We start from the raw sequence: 14007 nt of genomic DNA, 5'->3' as shown, positions 1-14007 counted from the left end.
TGGGAAGTTTCTGCTGGGACCAGATTCTGTCAAAGAAATCCTTGGGGTCCTCAGACTTGAAGCCCTCTAGACTGTAAGCTTCTTGTGGACAGATAATGTGTCTGTTTATTGTTTTATCGTGCTCTCCCAAGCGCTTAGTACAGTGATCCGAACACAGTAAGGGCTTAACAATACTACTGATTGAATGAAGGCCCCCAAAGTTCAACTCATCCAACCCCCTGCCTTCAGGAAGTCTGCCCCTCAACTATCATACCTCTGGCCACTGCTCTCCAAGATTCACCCCTAGTCTCCCATGCCAGGGTCCTTCACACTCCATCCTGGCAGTCAGGAAAGCTCTTTCTGAGTTTAATCTAGATCCTTCCACGCAATTCAGGCCCTTATCCTCTTATTCAGGCAGCTTGCAGGGGTCAACAGTGGCTATCCGCCCCCAGACCTGCCCCCAGGCCCATCTCCTCACTGCCTGGAGGTGAGACTGAGTCTACCCTCAGCCTTCTCCTCTCCCGTCCAACCCAGCCCCGGGCCCCCAGGGGCCACTCATCAACCCTCTCCCACTGACCCATGAAAGCACCCCCTCTCGCCCCTTCATCCATTCATTCAGTTGCATTTATTGAGCTGATTCGGAGTGCAGAGCACCATACTAAATGCTCGGGAGAATACGATATAACAGCAAAACAGACACATTCCCCACCAACCCAGGACTCTGAGGCGAGCAGGAGTTGAATCAGGGGTATCGGCCCCTCATCGCCCCCGCCTCCCCTTGTTGGACTGCAGGCCGGGGGACTGCCCCTTCTCCCCCGGGTCCGACCCCAGTCCCGGGGGTGAGGGCGCGTCCGTCCATCCCAGCTGGCCGAGGGCGGACTGGATCTCCGGGCTTCTGGCAGCTCCCTCGGACGACAAGCCAAGAACAGCAGGCCCACCCAGTCATCCCCTGCCTGCCGCTGCCCAGCCTCAGTGATAGCATCAGCCCCCAGGCGGGGGGGTGTCGAGCTCAGTTGGGAGGGGGGGAGCCCCTTCCCCATCCCGGCCTCCCTTCTCGTTGCCAAAGGGCCCCAGCCCTTGACTCAGAAATAATGGGTGATTATTTGCATATCTTTTGCATATCATTTACCCCGGGCCTCCAGCCGCCTCCCCACTTTATTCCCCAAGCCAGGTCTGGTGGCTGCTGGCCCAGACTCAATAGGGGTATCACCAGGGGAATGACCAAGGTCCCTGCCCCAGTAAGGATTGAGGGTTCATTCATTCATTCATTCATTCAATCGTATTTATTGAGCACTTCCCGTCTGCAGAACACTGCACTGAGCATATGGGAGAATACAGTATAACAATAAACAGACACATTCCCTGCCCACTACGAGATTACAGTCTAGAGGGGTGGCACTGGGGGAATTTGGGAAAGTGGAAGTTTGGATGGCCTGGGTTCTTAGGAGCTTGGGAGAGGAGCAGCAGCAGCAGTAGTAGAGGGAAGGGCCTTCCTGTCCCCCAATCATGCCCAGTCTCTTCTCTGACTGTGCCCCGACCCCTGCCCCTCACCCCATTCACATCCAGCGCTGCCCCCTGCCCCTGCCCTGCCCTTACCCTTCCACATCTCTGAAGGTCTTGGAGATGGTCTCCCACCAAGCGTCTCAGTTTCCTCACCTGTAAAATGGAGATAATGATGGCGGCCAAGCAGGAGGCTGGGCTGCCTCCCTGCTCCCCTTGACAAAGTGTTTTGAAGCCGGGAGAGGGGAGAGGCGGGAGGGCAGGGAGAGCTGAGCACTGAGTTCAAGTGGGAGCTCTCTGAGGGTCTGACCCCGCGACCCGGAGGACTGCCTGGACTGCATCCACTGCTGGACGAAGACCCGGGGCCGGGGCCGGGGCCTGAGGAGGGGGCCAGGCTGGGGACGGGACTGTCGGGGGGTGGGCTGGGCAGACCCCTAGCCCCCATAGCCGGGAGCAACCGGGGCGAGAGCAGAGGGTGCATGTGCACGTGTGTGTGTGAGCGTGAATGTGTGTTTGCGCGTGTGTGTCCGGGCAGCGGCCGGCAGTGGGCGGAGGGCGATGCCCTTGGGGATGGCGGTGGGCGATGGCCCCGCGGGTGACGGCGGCTTCCACTCCCTCAGTTTTTCCGCTGCCCTCCGGGCGCCCTGGCTGAGTCACTGGGAGAGGCTGGCAGGCCAGGGTGGGGGCCGGCGGAGGGGTCCGCCCGCACAGATACCGGCTCCGATCAGCGGCGAGATGGGCTGACGGATCCCCCCCACCCCCAGTCCGCCCCTCGGGGGCCTCCGGCTCCTCCTCCTGACGCCCAGAGAGCCTTAGGGGCGGGCGGGAGGACCATCCTGGGGGTAAACTGAGGCCGGGAACACTGTCTGCAGTCCAGATTCTCTAGACCCGGCCTGGAGCATCTGACAAGCCTAACTGGAAGACAGAGGACAACAAGGCTCAAAGGCCTCCACTCGACGCTGCAGTGGACTATGGTCCGGTGACCCGGTCCCGGTCGGCCTTCCCTGTGGTGGGTTAGGCACCCGGCGCGCCTCTTCCGGCGAGATCTGGGGTCCCGGAGGGGGCGTGGAGTGGGGGCCCAGGCATCCCCAGCTCCCCCCTCACCCCCAACCTCTAGTGGCATGGCGTAGTGGAGAGAACATGGGCCTAGGAGTCAGAAGGTCATGGGTTCTAATCCCAACTCTGCCCTTTGTGTACCACTCTGGCACACATTAAGCGCTTAACAAATACCATAATTATTTATTAGTAGTACCCTCTCTCACCAGGGAAAAGCTGACACAGCCTCAGTGGAGCAATATTATTTATTAAGCACTTACTGTGAATGGAGCACTGTACTAAGCACTTGGGAAAATACCCCTTAGATTTTGCTAAATTGGTAGAAGAGGTATATAAGCAAGTCAAATACAAACTCTACAGCAAGGCTCATGGCCTAGTGGAAAGAATCCGGGCTTGGGAATCAGAGGACCTGAGTTCTAATCATTCAGTCGTATTCATTCAATTGTATTTATTGAGTGCTTACTCTGTGCAGGGCAGCCAACTCCACCACTTGTCTGCTCTGTGACTTTGGAGAAGTCACTTCACTTCTGTGCCTCAGTTTCCTCATCTATAAAATGGGGATTAAGGAGTGTGAGCCCGGGCCTGAGAGTCAGAAGGTCATGAGTTCTAATTCCGACTCCACCACTTGTCTGCTGTGTAACCTGAGGAGAGTCACTTCACTTCTCTATGCCTCAGTTCCCTCATCTGTAAAATGGGAATTGAGAATGTGAGCCCCACATGGGACAGGGACTGTGCTCAACCCGATTTGCTTGTGTCCACTCCAGCTCTTAGGACAGTACCTGGCACACAGTAAGCGATTAATAAATACCAGAATTATTACTATTAGAACAGAGTTGGTGGGCACATCACCTGGCCACAAGAAGCTTACAATCTAGAGGGGGAGACAGACAATATAAATTATGGCTATGGACAGAAGTGTTGTGAGGCTGAGGGGTGGGGGGAATAAACGGTACAAATCTAAGTACAAAGGTGACACAGTAAGAAGAGGGGGACACTAGACTCTAAGTTCACTGTAGGCAGGGAACATGTCTACCAACTCTGTTGTATTTTTTTATTATTATTAATAATAATAATTGTGGTATTTGTTAAGCGCTTACTATGTGCCAAGGACTGTACTAAGCCCTGGGGTGGATACAAGCAACCGCTTGGGTGCAGTCTCTGTCTCATGTGGGACTCACCATCTCAATCCCCATTTGACAGATAAGGGAACTGAGGCCCAGAGAAGTAATGTGACTTACCCAAGGTCACATAGCAGACAAGTGGCCGAGCGGGGACTAGAACCCATGACCTTCTGACTACCAGGCTCGTGCTCTAATCACTACACCATGCTGCTTCTTTCAGGTGCTTAGTACAGAACTCCGCAAACAGTAAGGGCTCAATAAATACCATTGATTGATTGGCTGATAGGGAGTGGGCCGGGATTGTGACCATTAATTGTTGTATGGTACTCTCCCAAGCGCTTAATACAGTGCTGTGCAACCAGTAGGCGCTCTACAAACGCGACTGAATGGGCAAGTAGCCTTATTGCTCTTCCATTCTCTCGGAGGTGTTGTCACCTGTGTGGGGGATGGGTGGGGGGGAAGAGACCCTGGAGGAGGGGGTACCCCACTTCAGTTCATGGGTCTGGTCTGGGCACAGAACACCCAGAGAGTCCTGCGAGTGCTTAGAGATCTTCTACTGAAGGGCATGGATTTGGGGGACTCTCCTCTTTAAATCAGTTGTAGTATTTATCGAGCAATTACTGTGTGCAGAGCACTGTACCAAGTGGTTGGGAGAGTACGGTCCAGTAGAGTTGATAGATACAAGCTCTGATGACAAGGAGCTTGCAGTTTAGATGGGGAGACAGACATTAAAATAAATATGGGAAATGGTTGAGCGTAAGCATACGGACGGACTTAAGTAGAGAAGCAGTGTGGCCTAATGGATAGAGCACAAACCTGGGAGTCAAAAGGACCTGAGTTCTAATCCCAGCCCCAACTTGTCTGCTGTGTGACCTTGTGTGAGTCACTTTGCTTGTCTGAGCCTCATCGTTGTGTCATTTGTTAAGTGTTTACTGTGCAGCAGGCACTATTCTAAGGACTGGGGTGGATATGAGCAAACCGGGTTGGACAAAGTCCTTGTCCCACATGGGGCTCACAGTCTTCATACCCAATTTACAGATGAGGAACTGAGGCACAGAGAAGTGAAGTGTCTTGCCCAGGGTCACACAGCAGACAAGTGGCAGGGTCAGGATTAGAACCCAAGTCCCTCTGATTCCCAGGCCCGTGCTCTATCCTTTAGGCCACCCTGCTTCAATTCCCTCATCTGTAAAATGGGGATTAAGACTATGACACCTATGTGGGACGGGGACTGTGTCCAACCTGATTATCTTGTATCTACCTCAGTGCTTAGTACAGTGTTTGGCACATGGTAAGCACTTAACAAATACCACAATTATTATTATTATTATCACTGTGGGGCCAGGGTATCAAAGTGTTTAAAGTATAAACAGTCAAATGTGTAAATTTATTCTCCTTTTCCTCCTCCTCCTCCTCCAACTGTTTCTCCTCTTATGAATCAGTGGTATTTATTGAGTGCAGAGCACTGTACTAAGCACTTGGGAGAGTAATCTTCCTTCCTTTTTGAAGCAGTATGGCTTAGTGGAAAGAGCACGAGCTTGGGAACCAGAGGACGTGGGTTCTAATTCTGACTCCACTGCTTGTCTGCTGTTTGACTTTGGGCAAGCTGCTTAACTTCTCTGTGCCTCAATTACATCATCTGTAAAATGGGGATTAAAAGTGTGATCCCTACGTGGGACAACCCGATTACCCTGTATCTACCCAGCGCTTAGAACAGTGCCTGGCACAAAGTAAGCGCTTAACAAGTACCATCATTATTATTCTACCGCTCTTCTTCTCTTTCTCTTTCTCCTCTTCTCTTTCTTCTGCTCCACTTCTTCCTCTTTTTCCTTCCTCTCCACATCATCCTCCCCTCCTGCCCCTCCTCTTTCTTCTCCTCCTCCTCCTTCTTCCCCTCCCTCTCCTTCTTCTCCTCCTTGTCCTCCTCCTCCTCTTCTTCCTGCTAATGCTGACAAGCAGTATGGCCTAGTGGAAAGTGCACAGGCCTGTGAGTCCAGAAATATGAGTTCCAGTTCCAATTTCACCTCTTGCCTCCTGTGTAACCTTGGGAAAATCACTCAGCTGCTCTGTGCCTTAGTTTCTACATCTGCAAAATGGGCATTAATTAGCCCTTCCTCCTTAGACTGTGAGCTCCATGTGGGACAAGGACTGTATCCCACCTGATTATCTTATATTTCCCCATCATTTAGTAAGCCCTTGTAGAAGCAGCATGGTGTAGTGGATGGAGCACAGGCTGGGGAGTCAGAAGGTCATGGGTTCTAATCCCCTCTCTGCCACTTGTTTGCTGTGTGGCCTTGGGCAAGTCACTTCACTTCTCTAGGTCTCAGTTACCTCATCTATAAAATGAGATTAGGACTGTGAGCTCCATGAAGGACGGGGACCGTAACCAACCCAGTTTCCTCGACTTCACTCCAGTGCTTAATACAGTGCCCGGCACATCGTAAGTGCTTAACAAATACTGTAATTATTATTAACAAATAGTACCCATATTATTATTTTCCCCCTGGGGTCCCTCAGGGAATGAGGCTCCAGGATGGGAAATGTCCCCTGCCCCATCCTGATCCCATTCCAGCTCCAGGGAACGCCCTGCTCAGAGCACTCCACTCCATCCCACCCCTCCTCGTGAGGCACTAGAGTCTCTCAAAGGAAAGGAGATACTGCAGCAGGAAACAGCCTGGCCTAATGGCTAGATCCCGGGCGAGGGAGTCAGAAGGACCTATATTCTAACCCCAGCCCCGCCACATGCCTGCTGAGTGACCTTGGACAAGTCACTCGGCTGTGTGACTGTGGGCAAGTCACTTAACTTCTCTGTGCCTCAGTTCCCTCATCTGTAAAATGGGGATTAAGACTGTGAGCCCCACGTGGGACAACCTGATTCCCCTATGTCTACTCCAGTGCTTAGAACAGTGCTCGGCACATAGTAAGCGCTTAACAAATACCAACATTATTACTTCACTTCCCTGTGCCTCCATTCCCTCAACTGTAAAATAATAATAATAATAGCGGCATTTGTTAAGTGCTTACTATGTGCCAAGTACTGTTCTAAGCACTGGGGTAGATACAAGGTCATCAGGTTGTTCCACGTGGGGCTCATAGTCTTAATCCCCATTTTCCAGATTAGGGAACTGAGGCTCAGGGAAGTGAAGTGACTTGCCCAAGGTCACTTAGCAGACGAGTAGCGGAGCCAGCATTAGAACTCAGGTCCTCCTCTTGCCCAGGCCCAGTCTCTCTCCGCTAGGCCACGCTCCAGGAGCTGACTCCCCAGAAGACAGACATCTGTCTGGGGGGGCTCTCAGGCTCTTCCCTGGGGCTTGGACAGTCTTCCCCTGGGGCTGTGGGGTTCAATAGGTTCATTGTTCCCGGCCTCGGAGCGGGCATTGCCCGCTGCACGGGGTGGGAGTGAGGGTGGGGGGTGGTGCGGGGCGGGCGGGGCAGGGTGTCCCAGGTGCCACACAGGAGGGCTTTGTTCTGCTACAGGGGAACGGCCGGCTTGGGGCCAAGACCTCCGCCCTCCCGCCCCCACCCCCACCCACCCCACTCACTGGACTCTGGGAGGGGGCTCCGCCGGGCCTCATCCTCCTTCTCCTCCACCTCCTATCCCCCTCATTTTTTCTCCCTCACCTCTTGTTTATTCATTTAATCGTATTTTTTGAGTGCTTATTGTGTGCTGAACACTGTACTATGCGCTTGGGAGCATAGAGTACTACAGTCAACAGACACATTCCCTGCCCACAACGAGTTTAAGTACTGTTCCACTTTCTCCTCCACCTTTCCTCCTTCCTCATGCTCCTTTTCTCTATCTCCGCGTGCTTAGTACAGTGTGGGGCACCCAATGGGCACTCAGTAAAAATTAATTATAACAGTGGTGATATTTATTCATTATAATAATGGTGGGTTGTGCAGAACCCTGTACTATATTCTAGGGTAGATACAAGAAAATGTTCTGCACATAGTAAGCGCTCAATAAATACGATTGAATGAACGAATGATTAATCAGGTCGGACAGAATTTCTGTCCCCCAAGTTAAGCTGGAGGAAACAGGCATTGAATCCTCATTTTAAAAAGAGGAAACTGAGGCCTAGAGAAGTGAAATGACTTGCTCAAGGCTACGCAACAGGCAGGTGGCCGATCTGGGATTAGAACCCCTCTCCTCTCCCCCATCCTGGACAATGTTCTGCACACAAAAGGTACCCAGTACAGTATTCTACACACAGAAGGTGCCTAGTATTAGTACTCAACACTCATTAGACACCTTGCACAGTGCTCTGCATAAAGTGCTCACCAAGTATAGTGAGGCTGTACACAGGAGGTACTCAATGCACTTCGTGGGATAACTGAACAAAGCCGGTGAACACATTGGCCGAATCTTGGAGAAGAATCTGCCGGAGGGGGATTCTCTCGGGAACACTTGGGTACTTTCCAAAGGAGTGGATTATCCAGGGTACTCTGTTTCTCAGGCTGGGGAGGAGAGGGGAAACCCAATGACAGTGGTTTGGAGGGGGAGGGAAGGAGGAAGGGGGAAGGGGAGAGGGGGGAAGGGGAGAGAGGGGAAGGGTCTAAGACTTGAGCTCCCATGGAAACCTTGGATTATCTATGGTTTTCGGTCCAGCCCCCGGCTCTTGATAGGCCACAGCAGGCCGGGGGCGAAAAATAAACGCAAGGAGATTCGGCAGCGGACTGAAAGGAAACCAGGTGGTGGACCTGAGGGGAAACCCGGCAGCAGACCTGGGGGGAATCCAGGTGGTGCACCTAAGGAAAACCAGGGAGCAGACCTGAGGGTAAAACAGGTTGGGGGACCTTCTGAAAATCAGGGAGTGGACGTGAAGGGAAATCAGCATGTGGACCAGAGGGCAACCGGGGGTGGACCTGAGGGAAAATCAGGAAGCGGACCTAAGGGGGACCCAGGGAGCAGACTTGGGGGTAAACCAAGCAGCAGACCTGAGGGAAACTAGGCAGCAATGACAAAGGAACTGGAAGACAATAATAATAATGGCATTCGTTAAGCACTTACTATGTGCCAGGCACTGTTCTAAGTGCTGGGGTGGGTACAGGCAAATCAAGTTGGACACATTCCCCTTCCCACATTGGGCTCATAGTCTCAATCCCCATTTTCCAGATGAGGGAATTGAGGCCCAGAGAAGCAAAGTGACTCTCCCAAGATCACACAGCAGACAAGTGGCAGAGCCGGAATTAGAACTCATGACCTTCTGACTCCGAGGCCTGGGCTCTAACCATTCTATCCACAACGCCATGCTGTTTCCCACTTGTTCCTTCCCTCCCTGTTCTCCGGTTCCTCAAAGGCCCCGAGTCTGGCCGGTGAGGGCTGGGGAGGGGCTAGGCAAGTGGGGCGGTTTGGGAACCGGTCTGTGAGGGGCCGGTGCGGACCCTGGGGATTCCGGGGCTGTCGGCCTGGGCCAGCCACTAATTCTCCTTTGTGTCTGCCGAGCTGAGCGGCAAAGAGCAAAGAGATCTAGGAGAAACTGGGCCCTCTGAGAGCTGCCAGCAGAAGCCTCCTCGCAGCTCCGATTTCCATCCATTGTGGAGGCCTCCACGCCCCCCAGCCCCCAACCCCCAGCCCCCACTGAGCCCCCCGCCCCCTGCACCTGCTCATTCAGGCCTCACCCCACCCCCCTTAGAAGTAGGGGTGGAGGAGGAGCTCTGAGGGGCGGGTGCAGGAGTTGCGATGGGGTTTTGGCACTTTCCATATCGCGCTGCTTCTGGGAACCCCGGAGTGACGTGATCCCGTTACAGGCCACCCTGTGGGACTTGTTGGGGGAAGGTCCCAGGGGGTGAGGCCGGGGAGGCTTTTTAAATGAGCAAACTCTCTTGGAGACGTTGGACTTTCCAAGCTCCTTGATTTCTCTTTCTCCCTGTGCCAATCCTCCAGCCCGCAACTCTCCTGGTTTGCAGAGCCCTCCTGAAAGCCCACTTCCTTCAGGTGGCCTTCCCAGATTAATCACCCTTCTTCTGGGTTCCACCCTCCCAACTACCGCCTCAACGCTTCTGAACTTCCAGTCAGCAATAGGATTCACGTACAGATAATAATAATAATAATGTTGGTATTTGTTAAGCGCTTACTATGTGCAGAGCACTTTTCTAAGCGCTGGGGGGAGACATAAGGGAACCAGGTTGTCCCACGTGGGGCTCACAGTCTCAATCCCCATTTTACAGATGAGGTAACTGAGGCACAGAGAAGTTAAGTGACTTGCCCACAGTCACACAGCTGACACGTGGCAGAGCTGGGATTCGAACCCATGACCTCTGACTTCAAAGCCTGTGCCCTTTCCACTGAGCCATGCATTTACCTAATCAACCGTTTAAGTTCTTATCGATTCCCTTGTCCACTTTTCCACTCTCCGACTCCTCCTACTTGTAAATTATTTTGTGCCCGCCTCCCCCTTTAGATTGTAAACTCCTTGAAGCCAGAGATCCTGTCTTTCACTTCTATTAAACTCTTGCAAGAGCTTAGAACAATGCATAAAATAGGGACTTAATAATAACAATTGAAGCATTTGTTGAGCACTTATTATGTGTCAAGCACTGTGTTAAGCTCTGGGGTAAATACAAAATATTCAGGTCAGATATAGTCCCTGTCCCACATGAGGCTCGCAGCCTAAAGAGAAGGGAGAACAGGTATCTTATCTCCATTTTTCAGATGAGGAAACTGAGTGTCTGAGAAAGCAAGTGACTTGCCCAAAGTCACACAGCAGACAAATGGTGGAGCCGGGATTAGAACCAAATCCTCTGTTCTTTTCACTCAGCCTTGCTCCTTCTCGGTAAATACTCTAATAAATGTGAGGCAGAGTGGCATAGTGGAAAAATTCCAGACTTGGGAGTCAAAGGACCTGCCTTCTAATTTTGACTCCTCCACTTGTCTGCTGTGTGACCTTGGATAAGTCACTTCACTTGTCTGGGCCTCAGTTCCCTCATCTATAAAACGGGGATTAAGACGATGAGCCCCTTGTCGGACAGGGCCTGTGTCCAACCCAATTTGCTTGTACCAACCCCAGTGCTTAGTACAGTGCCTGGCATGTAGTGCTTAACAAATACCATTAAAAAAAGATCTATTGATTAATTTATTGATCTCCTGCTCCACTGCAACTTTCATCCTTGTGGTTAGTGGCTAGGAGGAAGGGAAGAGAAGCTCCAGCTGAGTAAAGATATGTCTCCCCTGCTACACTGGAAACTCCTTGAAGACAGGAACCATATCTGCTAACTCTGATGTGTTCTCCCAAGTACTCTTCAAAGTCAGCACTCAAATAAAATTGAGTGATTAATTGGGAAAAGGAATTACTAAATAATGAGGATGATGATGATGACGGTATTTGTTAAGCGCTTACTATGTGCCAGGTACTTTACTAAGCTATGGGGTGGACACAAGCAAATCAAGATGGACACAGTCCCTGTCTCACGTAGGACTCACAATCTCAATCCACATGTAAAATGTAACTGAGGTGCAGAGAAGTGAAGAGACTTGCCCAGGGTCACACAGCAGACAAGTGGCAGAGTCAGGATTAGAACCCATGACCTGCTGACTCCCAGACCTGTGCTCTATCTACTACACCATGCTGCTCCCCAGGGGCTTTGGACTATTTGTGAATTTCCCTCAGTTAATCCATCGTATTTATTGAGCACTTGCTGTGTGCACAAACTGTACTAAGCATCTGGGAGGTAAAATGGGACAATTTCCACTCTTCTAGAAGCACTCAGCCCTTACTTGCCTTATTTTCTCATTCTTCTTAGTAGATGCTAAGGCAGAAAAGCCAGAAAGAAGACTTTAAATGTGCTTTATCTCCCTCGGGAACCAGGAGAAACTCAGACCGGACTGGAATTTTTGCCACTTGAAAATACCTGGAGTTTCTCTGGTGGCCCCAGATGACCCCAGTTGACCCTACCTCCTTCTTGGAAAAATAATTAATCCCCTCCCCCCCAGCCTCTATCTTTTATCAATCAATCAATGATATTTATCGAGCGCTTACGTGTGCAGAGCACTGTACAAGTGCTTGGGAGAATACAGTGTAATCGAGTTGGGGTAACCTCCCCCGATTAGACCGTAAGCCCGTCATTGAGCAGGGATTGTCTCTCTCTGTTGCCGAATTGTACATTCCAAGTGCTTAGAACAGTGCTCTGCACATAGTAAGCGCTCAATAAATACTACTGAATGAATGAATGATACCTGCCCTCAAAGAGCTTACAGTTTAGAGGGAGAGACAGACATTAAAATCAGTTACAGATAGGGAAGCGCAAGTGTTGTGGATTTAGGGTGAATATCAAAGAGACTCTAATAATAATAATAGTGATATTTGTTAAGCGCTTACTGTGTGCCAAGCACTGTTCTAAGCGCTGGGGTAGATACTAGGTAATCAAGTTGTCCTACATGGGGCTCACAATCTTAATCCTCTTTTTACAGATGAGGGAACTGAGGCACAGAGAAGACAAGTGACATGCCCAAGGTCACACAGTAGGCAAACGGCAGAGTCGGGATTAGAACCCACGTCCTCTGATTCCCAAGCCCGTGCTCTTTCCACTAAGCCAGGCTGCATCTCTAAATAATGATGGTATTCGTTAAGCTCTTACTATCTGTCAACTATTGTTCTAAGCGCTGGGATAGATACAAGCTCCTAGCCTTAATCCCCATTTTACAGTTGAGAGAAGCGAGGCACAGAGAAGTGAAGTGATTTGCCCAAGGTCACACAGCAGCCAAGTGGTGAAGCTGGGATTAGAACCCAGGTCCCTCTGACTCCTAGGCCCCTGCTCTATCCATTAGGCCATGCTGCTTCTCTAGTTTTGCTGCAACTGTGCCGTGTGACTTTGGGGAAGTCACTCAACCTCTCTGGGCTCTGGTTACCCAAATGCAAAATTTTTTCTGTGGCAGCATCCTCCCTGCCCCAAGGGAAGAGAAGGGAAGGGTGGATGAAGCTCAGCATCTCCTTGGAGGGAAGGAGTGAGGGAAGTTGAAACAGTCCTTTGGAATCCTCCCCGCTGTGTTGAATTTATCTAAGATATCCATCTCGGCATCAAACTGAAACTCCTGACCTCGAATTTAAAGCACTCACTCTGTTCTCTCCCTCCTTCCTCCACTACATCCCAACCCTCACACTTAACCACTCTGACATTCATCTATTCATTCAAGTGGATTTATTGAGCGCTTACTGTGCGCAGAGCCCCGTACTAAGCTCATGAGAAAATACAATACACCAACCTACTCATCAATCAATCGTATTATCGAGTGTTTATTGCGTGCAGAGCATGATTCAAAGCACTTGGGACTGTGAGCTTGTTGTGGGCAGGGAATGTGTCTGATGTTATATTGTACTCTCCCAAGCGCTTAGTACAGTACTCTGCATACAATAAGCACTCAATAAATGTGATTGAATGAATAACTGAGAGTGCAATATAATGGATTTGGTAGACACGTTCTCTGCCCATGACGTAATTGATCAATCAATGCTATTTATTGAGTGTTTACTGTGTGCGGAGCACTGTACTAAGCACTTGAGAGAGTACAATAGAGTTGGCAAACACGCTCCCAGCCCATAGTGAGTTTACAATCTAAAGGGGGAGACAGATATTAATATAAATAAATAGTACTTATTCACTCATTCATTCAATTGCATTTATTGAGCTCTTACCGTGTGCAGAGCACTGTACTAAGCACTTGGGAGAGTACAATTTGGCAACAAAGAGAGACAATCCCTACCCAGCAAAGTGCTCACCTTGGTCTCAGCTGTCTTGCTGTCAACTCTTTGCTCATAATAATAATAATGTATTTGTTAAGTGCTTACTATGTGTCAAGCACTGGGGGGTAGATACAAGCTAATCAGGTTGGGCACAGTCCTTGTCCCACATGAGGTTCACTGTCTTAATTCCCCTTTTACAGATGAGGAAACTGAGGCCCGGAGAAGGGAAATGACTTGCCCAAGGTCACACAGCAGACAAGTGGCAGAGCCGGGATTAGAACCCAGGTTCTTCTGAGTCTCAGGGCCATGCTCTATCCATTAGGCCATGCTCCTTCCCTCCTGGCTGAAATTCCCTCCCCTTCATATCTGATAGACCACTGCTCTCCCCATCTTCAAAGGCCCCCTAAGTTCACATCCCCTCCAGGAAGCCTTCCCCTGTAAGCCCATTTTGGGCAGGAAACCTTTCTGTTAATTCTGCTGTATTGTGCTCCCCCAAGCGCTTAGTACAGTGCTCTGCACATAGTAGGTGCTCAGTAAATATGATTGATTGATTGGCTAATCTCTCATCTCCCCATTCTACTCTACATACAGTGCTCAGTACAGTGCTCTGGACACAGTTGACACAGAGTACAGGGTTCTGCACATAGTAGGTGCCCAGTACAGTGTTCTGCATA

The sequence above is a fragment of the Ornithorhynchus anatinus genome, chromosome 11, assembly GCF_004115215.2.
Source record: "Ornithorhynchus anatinus isolate Pmale09 chromosome 11, mOrnAna1.pri.v4, whole genome shotgun sequence".
Taxonomy (NCBI): domain Eukaryota; kingdom Metazoa; phylum Chordata; class Mammalia; order Monotremata; family Ornithorhynchidae; genus Ornithorhynchus; species Ornithorhynchus anatinus.
The sequence above is the reverse complement of the archived record's forward strand: the minus strand, read 5'-3'. Positions refer to the sequence as shown.